Below are 14,700 nucleotides of genomic sequence, written 5' to 3' on the forward strand. Positions count from 1 at the left end.
GTTACAGTGAAGAATAAATACCCACTGCCGAGTATTGAGGATCTGTTTGACCAGTTGCAGGGAGCTTCGATTTTCTCCAAGATAGATCTGCGTTCCGGTTATCACCAGTTGAGGGTGAGAGATGCTGATGTCTCGAAGACAGCTTTCAGGACTCGTTATGGTCACTACGAGTTCCTTGTGATGCCGTTCGGTCTGACGAATGCGCCAGCAATCTTCATGGATCTCATGAATTGCGTATTTCAGCCGTACCTCGACCAGTTTGTGATAGTGTTCATAGATGACATTCTCGTCTACTCCAAGAATCGGGAGGAGCACAGCAGGCATCTGACCACAGTGTTGCAGACATTGCAGAAGCACAAATTATTCGCAAAGTTCAGTAAGTGCGAATTCTGGTTAGAGAAGGTGGCGTTCTTGGGCCACATTGTTTCTAGCAGTGGCATTGAGGTAGACCCGGCGAAAGTTGTAGCAGTCAGAGATTGGGTTGTGCCTCAGGATGCATCAGAGATCCGCAGTTTTCTTGGGCTAGCAGGATATTACAGGAAGTTCATTCAGGGATTCTCATCCATCGCCGTTCCACTCACAGCACTGACAAAGAAAAATGTGAAGTTTGTGTGGAGCGAGGAGTGTCAGAAGAGCTTCGATACTTTGAAGCAAGCTCTTATCTCAGCACCTGTTTTGGCTGTACCGTCAGGATCTGGTGAGTTTGTCCTTTATACCGATGCTTCGAAGCTTGGTTTAGGTGCAGTTTTGATGCAGCATGGGAGAGTGATAGCGTATGCTTCTCGACAGCTGAAAATCCACGAGAAGAATTACCCTACCCATGATCTAGAGTTAGCGGCCGTAGTTTTTGCTTTGAAGATATGGAGGAACTATCTGTATGGAGAGAAGTGCCAGATCTTTACCGACCATAAGAGCCTCAAGTATTTCTTTACGCAGAAGGAGCTGAACATGCGTCAGAGGCGTTGGTTGGAGCTTGTGAAAGACTACGATTGTGACATTAGCTACCACCCGGGTAAAGCTAATGTAGTTGCGGATGCTTTGAGCAGGAAAGTCGCAGTGATGGCTCATTTGACGATGCAGAAACCTCTTCAGATTGAGATGCAGAGGTTTGATCTTGAGACTTATCCTCGAGGTAGAGTTCCTCGTTTATCTACCTTGACTATCCAGTCCTCTCTTATTGACCGTATTCGCAGCGGTCAGGCAGCAGATGAGCAGTTGGCACAGTGGAAGAAGAGAGATGAAGCCAAGGGCAGTGTTTTGTATACAGTCAGCGATGGTATTGTGAGATACCGAGATAGGATATGGGTTCCTAGCAGTGATTCTATCCGAGCAGACATCTTATCAGAGGCCCATACGTCCCCGTACTCCATTCACCCTGGGAGTACAAAGATGTACAAAGATCTGCAGCTATTGTATTGGTGGCCAGGGATGAAGAAGGACATCAGGCGTTTTGTATCCGAGTGCCTGACTTGCCAGTTAGTGAAGGCCGAGCATCAGAGACCAGCAGGTTTGCTCAAGCCTCTCCCTATTCCCGAGTGAAAGTGGGAGAATGTTACCATGGACTTTGTGACCGGATTGCCGAGGTCAGCCAGAGGATCGAATGCTATCTGGGTGATTGTAGATCGTCTTACCAAATCAGCGCACTTCTTGCCTATTAAGACGACTTTCACCATGGTTCAGTATGCAGAGCTGTATATCCGAGAGATAGTCCGACTCCATGGTATTCCAGTTTCTATCGTATCCGACAGAGATCCCAGATTCACTTCCTCGTTTTGGAAGAGCTTGCATTCGACTTTGGGTACGAAGTTGCTGTTTAGCACAGCTTTCCATCCGCAGACGGATGGGCAGTCAGAGCGAGTTATTCAGATTTTGGAGGATCTTCTTCGCGCTTGCGTCATTGATTTCTCTGGGAGTTGGGAGTCGAACTTACCATTGGTAGAGTTCACCTATAACAACAGTTTCCAGTCGTCTATAGGTATGGCTCCGTATGAAGCACTGTATGGCCGCAAGTGTAGATCTCCTGTTCATTGGGATGAAGTAGGAGAGAGAGCAGAGTTGGGTCCAGAGATTGTTCAGCAGGCAGCAGATGTAGTAGTCAAGATCCGTGATAGGATGAGGACTGCTCAGAGCCGACAGAAGAGTTATGCTGATCAGCGGAGGAGAGAGTTAGAGTTTGCAGTGGGCGATCATGTCTTCGTGAAAGTGGCACCTATGAAGGGTGTCATGAGATTTGGCAAGAAAGGGAAGCTCAGTCCGAGATACATTGGACCGTTTGAGATCCTTGACAGAGTTGGGACGCTAGCGTATCGTGTGGCTCTTCCGCCGAATCTGGCCGGAGTACACAATGTCTTTCACGTCTCCATGCTGAGGAAGTATATGGCAAATCCTTCGCATGTGCTGAATTTCGAGCCGTTGCAGCTTACTCCGAACTTATCTTATGAGGAGAGACCCGTGCAGATCCTAGACAGACAGGATAAAAAACTACGGAACAAGTTGGTTAAGCGAGTCAAAGTCAAATGGCTCAACCATTCAGAGGAGGAAGCTACGTGGGAGTCTGAGCCGGAGATGAGAAGTCGATACCCTGAGTTATTCGGTGAGTTCTAATTTCGAGGACGAAATTTATTTAAGGGGGGGAGGATTGTAGAACCCGTAAATCAGTAGACGTATAAGCCATGCATAATTCTAGATTTTTAAATTTAATTGACTTCATTGCATGATTATTTTTAATGCATTTGTTTGAAGTTAATTATTTCATTATTTCAGTTCAGCAGATTGATTTTTAGCATTTCAGTATTTTCAGTGAGGCCGGACCGGAGTTGGAGTTTTGAGATAGAATTTAAGATTCGAGAAATATTTCCAGAAGTTAATTTAGCTAGCAACCAAGTTCATTTAAGTTAGAAAGGGAGGTTTGAGGATTTAATTTAATTATTTGAGGTGATTAAGAAATGAACTCATTTAAGTTATTAAATTAAGGGGTTAGCTCAATAAATTATTTAAAGGATTAGTAAGGCTTTCAAGGATTATTAGTTGACTAGATAATCAACATTCCCCTTTATTTTATTATGCATTTGTCGGCCACCATTAGTGCTAGAAGATTCATTTTCCAACTCATCAACTTTGACCAATTCTTTGCATGTAATTAGTAGGATAATTCTAGGATTTTTGGGAGCACAATTTAATTAATTAATGGACATATCCTAGACTAAAAAATAAGCAAAATTTCGGCCACTACCTCCTAGAAGCATCCACCAACTCATTTGATATCAATTCAAAATTTAAAATTCAAAGGGGAGTGGACTTGGTCTTGATTCTTCCTTATATTGTGCACCCTTCTCCTCACCCCTCATAACCATTTTTCCCCCCCTCTCCTTTTCGAAAATTCAGAGTGAATTCACACTCATTTTCAGTAGAAAAATCGTGAGGTACCTAGCCAAAAAGAAGAGAGAAAAATCGAGAGCAAGGTAAGGTAGAAAAGAGAAGCGCTCCACCTCGTCCGTGCCGCGTCGTCGTTGTTTCGTTCGTTTTCTTTCAAAACGAAACCAGGCATGTCTAGATTTCTTTCAAACCTCAATCAAGTCATATTATCATTTATGTTTCAGTACATGATCATGTTTATTCAAGTAAAAATCGAGATCCAAGTCAAAACATTTTGAAACCACACATGCAGAATTTTCGAATTCCTTGGCAAGCTTCACGGATTCCTTTGTTTTGTGAGTTTCAGGTATTGGATCGACTCCAGGCTCTCAAGGCGGCTTATATACATGTATTAGGATGCATTAGGACCATGTTGGTCCATTCAAACCAGCCCCATGCTTGCTGGAAATTCAGAATGACAGCAAGTTCCCATAGGTGCAGAAATGTTGTTCGAAAAATTCAGTTTGTTGTCATGGAGGAAGGATCTGATCTTGGCTGCCCCAAGGGCCTATAGCCATGGTTGGATCACTTCCCTAGCATGTCTAAGACGTGACTAAGTTTCCCTTTTGGTGGCTTGGTCCATGGTTCATCGGTTTTTAATAAAAACATCACAACAGCCCCTATACCCCTTCCGCTACTTCGGTTTGACAGCTTTTGGTTCGTTTCTTTTGGTTGCTTGGTATGGATCTTGGTTGGCCTATGGCCCTTAGCCACGGTTCATATCATGCTCCTAGATGTCTAGATCGTGCCATGGTCAATCAAATGGCCATTGGAATGACACGAGACATCGATCATAGCATAAACACTACACACGCATTCAAGATGCTCTCGGTTGGACCCTTCGGTTGAGTTATGGTGTGATGCGGATTGTGGCTGGCCTAGGGCCCTTAGCCATGGTTCAAATCATTCCTTGGGATGTTGCTAAGAGTCTCTGGTCGGTGGTTCATGCCCCTAATGGCCGATAGTCTCGAAACCAACGCGAGTCTTGTAGTTGCGCAGCTGCTGGAAATTACAGCAAGTTTTTGTGTCGTTTAGAAGGCTTGTTTGAGTTCTTGGTTGGCTTTTAGCCCATGGCCTTGGACTGGACAGTGCCTCATTGAGTTGGGAAGGTCATGTTTTTGACCGTTTGTCATTTGGATCATTTTTGAGGTCGTACGAGAATTTACAGTGCAATGTGCCAAATTGACTCTCGAAAGAGCGTTTCGTGTTTTGGCCTCCATTTCACCTAGATTTCGACCCTATCATTTTAGGAGCATTATTTTATGATTTTTCAGCATATTTTAATCATTACTATACGTCGGTTCAGTGTCGGTTCAAGTTGGCTCGGAGTCATGATTAAATGCGAAGTCATTAGGCGTCATAGTCGCATCTTTTGAACGTAAATTGCATAGTTGGTCAAGTTTAAGCTATTGCATATTTTTCATGGCACAGTTAGGTTGCAGCGAGCCTGGGACCAATCCAATCCAATCCAGTTGGTAAAATTATAGGAATTTGCATTACGCCAGTTAATTATTTTACGTGCATTAAATAGAAAATGATTATTTTTGAGATTTATGCGATATGGCTTGTGGTTCATTCACTATGTGGGAGTGTTATTTTATACGGTCGTCAGTGACCGATCAGTTCAGTATGGTACCACCCGGTCGCCAGTGACCGGCCAGCTCAGTTCAGTTTCAGCCTCCCCGGTAGCCAGTTACCGATCAGTTCAGCTTAGTGCAGTGGCCACAGGCGTAAAACATAATCTCAACAGAAAATTTTATCAGTCATTTCAGTACAGGCTCCAAGGAGCAAACATTTTTACTGTGATTATCAGTTCAGTTATGCACGTATTATAATTGCTCAGTACAGATTATTTTCAGTATGCCTCAGGACAGGATATGTTAACTCATGCATATTTTTAATTCAGATTTTTACTCGTTACCTGTGATATATGCATGCTGAGTCTTTAGGCTCACTAGACTTGATTGTTGTAGGTACTGATGAGGTCAGGGCCGAGGGCGGGCACCAGTGAGCCAGCTTGGGTCGGCAGTAGTGGCACCCGAGGACCTCAGTGCAGCAGTTGTTATATTATTCCGCAAATAATTTTTATCAGTTGTTGGATATTTTTAAATTGTGATTTTTGACAAACTTTATTTTCTTCCGCTGCTATTATTTTAAACATTGAACTTGATTCCCCAGTGATTTTATGAATGAGGCCATTTAAGTTCTTTTAAAAAGAAAAATTTTTAATTTTCCGCAAATTTTCAAGAAAGGAGTTTTAGGCCCTTTACAGCATAGCGCACCCGCGGTGCATGGGCTAGCGCACCCGCGGTCCGTGAACAGTAAAATGGTGTTTTTGGATTTAAGTGCTTAAATACAAGAGTTTGTTCCATTTCCCTCATTTCTTCTCCTACTTCTCGGTTCTTCAGCTCTAGGGAAGGTTAGGGTTCCATTTCCTTTCTCTCATTTCTTTGATTCAAGCATCTTGTTGGGTATTTGAAGTGGGATCGAGATTATTTTGGGTTCAAGGAGCTAAGGTAAGCTTATGGGTTTGTTGATTTCTTGGTTTTGGTTTTGGGAGAGAAGTATTGGGTTTGTGATGGTGTTGGTTTTATGGATTTAATGGTATGAGTTTGTGATTATTAAGTTATTAATGGTGCAATACATGGTTTATTGTTGTAGGAATTCAACCAAGAGTATAGAATCAAGGTTTCTATTGGTTGTAAGTGGAATTTCATTCCTTGTGCTCACATGATAATATATGTTTGGTGTTTCAATGGTTTTAATGTGCTATTCCCTTCATTTGATTCGCGATATGTATTGATACACTTTGTTGTATATTATGGAGGCATTTTTATGTCTCAATTGTGAAAAAGGGAATACAAGAGAAAAGAGTCTTCAAAGTGTTTGATTTAATGCCAAAGAGAGAGTTTAAATGATTTATTGGATTGATAGATACATAGTCATAGATTGCATGCAATTAGCTGATCAACGACCATAAGCTTATATCCCTCAGATTTATCGATGTATATCGATGGGATATAGGTACAGAGATAGAGATACTATATAGATATCAATCCAACAGAGAAAAGAGAAATACCATCTTATTGTTATATTATGCTATGTTATTCATGTTTCAAGAGTTGATGGTATTTAATGATTTCAAAGCCATGTTTTACAGAGTATGATATATGTATCCATTTCTATGTAAGAGTTCCACTTGCTGAGTTTTATACTCATTTCAGTTATTTCATGTGATGCAGATAAGAGCGACGGGCCGGGACGTTGACTGTGGGCCGGAGTCATATGCATATAGAGAAGGAAGGAAGAAAACTATTTTGATAGCATTTTTGACATGATCACAAAATGACATTTTGTATTTTTGTTGTATCATTTGATTGATCATGTATATACTTTTGATTATACATTGACATGTATTTTAAATCCTTCTTTCTTTTTAGAAAATTTTAATTTCCGCTGCTATTTTATTAAAGTGGTTCAGAGGGTGTTACATTTAGTGGTATCAGAGCAACGTTCTTTGGACCAATGCATATGACTTCGTCTACTTTCAACAGTCCGGGTATGTCTTCTTCTTCATCTAATTATTGTTATCAGTTGATATGTATTATGTGAGCACATTGTAGGAGTAGATGCCTCCTAAGAGAAAGGCTGCAGAGGGGGAGGATAGCTCCTCATCGAGAGTTGTCGACGAGTTCGGCAAATTACTTAAAGAGCAAGCCAAGGTTCATAGTGAGCAGATTCAGCAGTTGCTTCGTTTGCAAGGTTCAGGTCAAGGTAGAGGCCAAGGAAGAGGCCAAGTAGCTCAAGCAGTTGGGACTGATGGGATCTTTACTGCTTTCAAGAGGATGGATCCGCCTGAGTTAGCAGGAAGTACCGATCCATTGGTGGCTGTAGAGTGGGTTAAAGCACTTGAGGCGATATTTGATCATCTCAACTATGCAGACAAGGACAGAGTTGGATGTGCAGTGTTAATGTTAGTCAAGGCTGCACGCATTTGGTGGAATGCTACCAAGGTTAGTGTTGATGTTCCGGCAATGAAGTGGCAATAGTTCACTGATCTCTTCTATGACAAGTACTTTCCAGATGCACTTCGAGCTAGGAAGGTGACTGAGTTCTTGGAGCTTCGACAGGGAGGTATTAACGTTGATGAGTACATTCTGAAGTTCGAGGAGGGCTGTATGTTTGCCTCGTACATTGCCTCCAATGACAAAGACAAAGGTGCTCATTTCATTAGAGGCCTTCGAGCAGAGATCAGAAGGGACATTAATATGTCGAAGGCGGTAACATTCAAAGAGATAGTGGCTAAAGCACTGTTAGCCGAGCAAGATGAGAAAGATATTGCAAGAGAGAGACAGGCGAGGCAGCAGGCTATGGCTCAGAGAGGTCAAGGTTCAAGCCAAAGAGGAAAAGATAGATTCAAAGGGAAAGGCAAGATGGAACCGAGTTTTAAAGTACCGGCAGTTCCATTTGATCCCGAGAAGCAATTGTGTCCCAAGTGCAGTAGGCATCATCGGGGAGAGTGCAGATTTGGTACTCACACTTGTTATCGATGTGGCACTGCAGGTCATATTGCAAAGGATTGTCCGAGAGGATCGGGTAAAGAGAAGGTGCAGGGTCGCATCTTCACCATGACGAAGGAAGGTATAAATCTTGATTCTTCTGTGATCTCTAGTACTATATTGAAACGAATGCTAACTGATATTTTAAAAAAATTTATGATGAAAATACGAGATTTTTTGCTTTATTGTAAAACTATGAAATTTTTACTATTAAAAATTCTATAATTCAAACATGGAAAGGACATGATATTTTATAATTAAAAAGAAACGAAAAAATATTTTGAAGGATGTGAATTGACAGTGACAAAAATGATATGATACATGATTTTTGGTAATATCGTGAGGAAGAAGGCCTCAGAGGAAGCCCGTTTACGGGAGAAGGCATATTTTCATTTTACGTCGGTGCCTACTGCCCGTCCCCATACACAATGGTAAGCTAAGACTGATGAGTAGACCAGTGGATAAAAGTTAGTCATTTTCGATGATCAAATTTCACCTAAAATGAGATACGATTGAATGCTTTATGATTTGGCGAATTATGATTTATTTATGTTTACAAATTTATTTTAAATAAAAGTATGATTTTCATGCATGTGCTTGTATATGTAGTATTTGTTACTCGTCATTAGATTCACTAGGTTTGAATGCTGCAGGTGATGATGATATCGATGGAGGCGCTGACGCTTGAGTAGATCGAATCCGACAGTACACTCCTGAGAGATATTATTTCCGCATTAGCTTGATAGTCAAAGTTTTAAAGGATTTTGTTAATGAGTTAGTTAGAGATTTTTATGCTTTATTTTGAAGTTAGTTTGATTATATTAAAGGTTGAAGTTGAATGTTGTTAATTGACGATTTAGGGATTTTTATGTACTTGAGATTTTAAATTTTAAATTATTTTTATTTATGAAAATTTTAGGTTATTTTAAATGGTGAAATTCGAGAGTCTGTATGTATAAAAAATAATTGTAGGATTTTAAAGGGAAAAATTAGGGGAGGTTCATGTGTAGACTGGACTGAATACTTTGGAGCATAACATCAGTATCTATGGGTACTTTAGGAGATAAGACTTTAGATAATTCAGGAGCTTTGCCTCTGTCTTTTTCTCTAAAAGGTACCATTGCTAAGGTATGGGATTCAGTCTCAGCTTGTTGTTCTAATTCAGTTATGAAGTCTTCAACTGCTTCCTGCTGAACGTTTGGAACTGAAGTGTTGAGCTAAGGAGCAGTTTAACTAGATGCACATCAGTTTGCTGCTGAATATCAACTATTTGATCAGAAGGCAACTGGGCCATGTCAATTTGTTGTTCAGTCATAACAACTGACAGAATCTCATCTTCAATTTCTTTTAGCATAGCCTGCAAGGCTAGTAGTTTTGTTGAGCTATGGCCTACATCTTTCTCAGCTGGTTGAACATATTTGAAGTTCAGTTGGATGTCAGTGGCAACTGATCGGATTACTTCGTCAACATTAGACAATGACTACACAGCATCTGTGTATAGAGGTTGTCCAGCTGGTTGAAATGATGAAGGTACATAAGAAATAGATGGTTGAATCAGCTCAGGAACTGATTCAATTTCTTGCTCAGAAATTTTTCAACAACTTACTCCTTGACTGCTTTAGTTGGTTGGGCATGCTCTGCGGATGTTGGACTTTGTGAAACAACCGATATAGACAATTTTATTTTTATCAATTTCCCATACTTTGATCTTCATTTGTAAAAATTTTAGATCCGAGTCCAGGTGTTGGAAGACGGCTCTGTCATCATAATAATATGGACTTATTGGATTGTTGTTAAATTTCATTTTGGATGTTATTTTAGTCAGCTTCTGCATGTGCTTAAAACATGCTGTGTTAACAGCCTCTAACAAAACCTTAGAGAAATACAAGAATCAGCTAGCATTGTTCTCGCTGCCTCCTTAAAAGTTTGATTTATCCGTTCAGCTACACCATTCTATTGTGGTGTTCTTGTAGCTGAGAACTCATGCCTGATTCCTAAGTTTTCAAGAAATTAAGAGAAGTCTGATTGACAAATTCAGTCTTGTGGTCGGATCTTATTATGTCAATCCCTACTGATTTTTCATTTGAAAGTATTTTAAAAAGTTTGATATTTTTATTTTAGAAAAATGACCAAAGTAAATCTTGAAATCATCAATAATAACGAGAGTGTGTTTCATTCCCCCTAAGCTCATGACTGGTATTGAACCAAATAAGTTAGTTCCAAGCATCGTGATGAAGATTTACTTCCTTTGATTTTTAAAGAGGATCTAACTTGCTTCCCGAATTGACAAGCTGAACAAATTTTATCTTTTGAGAAATCACATTTAAGCAGACCAGTTACCGGATAGTGTTTGCTAAGTTGTGCAATGATTTTGAAGTTTAGATGGTTCAACCTTTTGTACTACAACCAGTTCTGATATTGATTCGAAGCTATGAAGCAAACTGGCTTATCGGGTGGATTGCTCCAACTCACGTTGTATGTAAGGCCCTGGCCCTGTCCTCAGACCCTGCAATCATAGTTCCTGGACTCAGACCAGCTTGCACTTACTCATCGGACTTCTCCACGCAGGAAAGTGGAGTTTGTGCTTTTCCAGGATTCGACCCCTCAACCTCCTGGCATATAGGTATATTGGCTACAATCCTGGTAACCAGCTCAAGTGGTTACCAGGATTGTAGCCAATATACCTATATGCCAGGAGGTTGAGGGGTCAAATCCTGGGAAGGCACAAACTCCACTTTCCTGGCGTGGAGAAGTCCGATGAGTAAGTGCAAGCTGGTCTGAGTTCAGGAACTGTGATTGCAGGGTCTGAGGACAGGGCAAGGGCCTTACAGAAGGCCAAAGTGATATCAAAACCTTTAACTGAAGAAAAAAATATGATCAATCTAATTAAAAAAGTCTCAGAAAAGAAATTAATTCTGATGACAACTTTAGAAAGGATTGGTCTAGAGGATCTCCAAGTGCTTGCAGTATTTTTTGTAAATATCAAGGTAATAGATCTAAAGATATACACAACTGGGGTTGAACAAACTACTATAACTTGGTCATCTTCGCAGGAACCACCAAGAGAAAGTGTGGGATCTCAAAATATAAATATGAAGGAATCCCGACAAGACTTTTATACTGGTGGAGAAGCACACCCAACGAGAACAATGTCAAGGAAGAATCAAATTCCTTTGCACCAAAAACCCTATGGGAAATTTGTTTTAGAACCTATACATTCTTATGAGGTTATACTTAACCTAGATGTATTAGATTTCAAAAACAGAGAAGATCTCATAGATGACTGGATAACTGCTATGAGAATCACAGCAGGAACACTCGATCTCAATAAAGAATGATTCATAAAACTTCTGGAAATGAGTCTTATGGGATCAGTTAAAATTTCTTGGGACATGAATTCGGTAGAAACAAAAAATCATTCCTAGCAGGGTAATCTCTTAGCGAGGTAGACGGAAGAATGGCTACCCTCTTTAAAGCACAATTTATAGGGGTTGATTATTTTAATAGTCAAAATAAGGAGAAAAAAGTAATACACTCAAGTTCTGTATAGTCTTGAATTACATGATATACGTTTAGTGGATGAATATATTATATTATTCACTAAATATAGATAGAATTTGTAAAGCCCAAATTCAGTATACGTAAAACCCATGCATTTATTTAAAATGTTAAATTATTTATTTAAGTTTAAAATGATCTATAGCGATGCATGATCTATTTAAATTGCATTATTTTAATTATTTATGTTTATGTGATGCACGTTAAATGTTTTCTTGAGTTTCATGTTTCAGGCGATTATTCGATGCAGGATCGAGGAAAAGAGACCGGCAACGATTATGGAGATTTTAAAATGTGGTGATAAACATCAAAATTGTACATTAATTAAATGCTTTATAATATAAATATATAGTTTTTGTTTTATTAAATGTTTAAATATTATATGTTTTATAATAAATTGTATAAAATATAAGTTGTTGTGTAATTACAAGTTTTTACTATTTTTTTACAGGTTCGATAAAACAAGAATAAACTTGGCGTTGCAAATGGGATTAAGATGATTCTTGGACCTGTAGAAAGTTGATGTTAATATCTACAATATTGGTGGCAAGCATGAGATAAAAATCCTCTCACAATTGGGATCAAATTAAGCAACAAATAAAGTTATCAAAGGAGTGGCAGTTTTACCATGGTCTAGTATTTTGACCATATCTCTCAAATTACTTGATCAAATGGTTTGAAAAAAATACCACAACTAGACAACTCAATTATCCACATGTTTCTTTTTATGTGAAGAAGCAAATTCGAAGAAGAAGATTTTCTAGAAGATTTAATAATATATAACATAATATAAATATGATTATTTAATATATTGGAACCATTTTATTAAGTGGAATTCAATATTGTTTGTTAATGTTAACTTTATTAAAATACCAAGAGTGGATCATTTAATCTCAACTACTTAAGTTAAAATTTGAACAATTAAAAATTACCAATTAAAGATTCAAACAACTAAAAGAAAAAATAAATAAAAAGACATTGTAGTGGACTTGTAATTACCTTAGCTTCCTCGTGGATACGATATTCGAACTCATCGAATTATACTACTTGTGGACAACCTGCTCTTGGGAGTGCAACAATCAAAGTCGCGACAAGTTTTTGGCGCCGTTGCCGGGGAAGTATAATTTAATTTCAAGTCTATTTACTTTTGTTTATAGTTTATTCTTCTTTATTTAAATTTTTATTGCTTTTGTGTGTTTTTATTCTTTTGCATTTGCATTTGCATGAGCATTTGGTCACGTACACTTAGTGGTCGACTCATTCGAAATAACTCTTTATTTTTACAAAACATGGCGGAAGAACCCATCCAAGAAAATGAAGATGAAATTCAATCTCAACATGATCATGATAGACGAAGAACACTTAGAGATCACATGAATCCTACACGTACTAGTGCACCTTCATGTCTAGTTTTTTCCCCTGGTGCATCTCATTTCAATTTTAAGCCTGGTATTATCCAAATTTTACCCAATTTTCATGGCTTAGATTCTGAAAATCCATACATGCATTCACGAGAGTTTGAAGAAGTGTGCAACACATGTAATGATCTAAATTGTAGCATGAACACCATTCGACTTAAGCTTTTTCCTTTTTCTTTAAAAGATAAAGCTAAAACTTGGCTACAAAATCTTAGATCGGGATCCATTCGAACTTGGGATGAATTGCAACAGCAATATTTGAAAAAGTTTTTTCCATCTCATAGAACAAATTCTTTCAAAAGGCAAATCATCACTTTCACTCAAAAACAAGGAGAAAATTTTTATCAATGTTGGGATAGATACAAAGAATTGCTTAATCTTTGTCCACATCATGGTTTTGAAATTTGGAGAGTTGTTTCTCAATTTTATGAGTATCTCGATTCATTAGCTGAAAATGCTCAAAATTGGGACACTATAGGTACAATCGAACCATCAAAAAAGATTCAATCTCCTACATCTGGTGGAGTTATGTACACTCTCAAAGATGAACATGATCTTCAAGCTAGATTTACTTCTTTGGCAAGAAAAGTTGAGGCACTTGAATTGAAAAAGAATGGGCAATTAAAATCTGTTCAAGAAATTGTGTGTCACATCTGTGATACAAGTGATCATTTTACAAAAGATTGTCCCACTTTGCCCTCTTTTAAAGAATGTCTCCATGAACAAGCCAATGTTTTGAACAATTTCAAAAGGCCAAATTTTGAACCATTTTCTCAAAATTACAATCCAAGTTGGCGAAATCATCCAAATTTTAGTTGGAGGAATGATAATGCTGCACAATTTTCACAACCACATTTCCAAAATCAACAAAATTTTCCAAATTATGTACCTTATGTTCCTCCAGCTAAAAAAAATTTGGAAGATACATTGAATTCTTTCATTGCAAAGCAAGAGTCTATCAATACTCAAACTGCTCAAACCATGACAGATTTGAAAGATACTCTTGCTAAATTTGCATCTGCACTTAATGTTCATGAAAAAGGTAAATTTCCTTCACAACCTCTGCCTAATCCCAAGGATCATCATTCACAAACTGGAACTTCTGGAACTCAATCGATGGATCAAGTAAAATCTGTTATTACACTTCGAAGTGGTAAGGTTGTGGAAAAATCCATTCTTGAACCTTGTGAAGATGATGATAAATCAACTCCAAAGGGTAAGGAAGTGGAACCCATAACTTGCGAAGAGGAGGTTCAACAGACAGTGTCACCACCATTCCCTCATGCATTGAAAAATACAAAAAAATCAAATTTGAATTCTGATATATATGATATTTTTAAACAAGTAAAAGTTAAAATTCCTTTATTAGATGCAATAAAACAGGTACCATCATATGCCAAATTTTTGAAAGACTTGTGCACTGTGAAAAGAAAATTGAATGTGAAAAAGAAAGCATTTTTAGCCGAACAAATAAGTGCAATCATTCAAAATAATAATACTTTGAAATACAAAGACCCTGGTTGTCCTACTATTTCATGTATTATTGGAGAACGAAAGATTAAAAAAGCCTTGCTTGATCTTGGAGCTAGTTTGAATTTACTTCCATATTCAGTTTATCAAGAACTCAATCTAGGCGAGTTAAAATCTACTTCGGTAACACTTTTACTTGCCGATAGATCTGTTAAAGTGCCAAGAGGTATGGTAGAAGACGTATTGGTCCAAGTTGATAACTTCGTATATCCTGTCGATTT

General features: G+C 38.4%; 1 non-coding gene across 1 annotated transcript; it reads right to left on the reverse strand.

Moving 5' to 3' along the window:
* Positions 1-13,238: 13,238 nt before the first annotated feature.
* On the reverse strand, positions 13,239-13,347 carry LOC142521586 (small nucleolar RNA R71). The gene has a single exon (XR_012814292.1). It is a non-coding gene; the product is annotated as a small nucleolar RNA R71 (small nucleolar RNA).
* Between the last annotated feature and the right edge of the window lie 1,353 nt (positions 13,348-14,700).

The sequence above is a fragment of the Primulina tabacum genome, chromosome 12, assembly GCF_025594145.1.
Source record: "Primulina tabacum isolate GXHZ01 chromosome 12, ASM2559414v2, whole genome shotgun sequence".
Taxonomy (NCBI): Eukaryota; Viridiplantae; Streptophyta; class Magnoliopsida; order Lamiales; family Gesneriaceae; genus Primulina; species Primulina tabacum.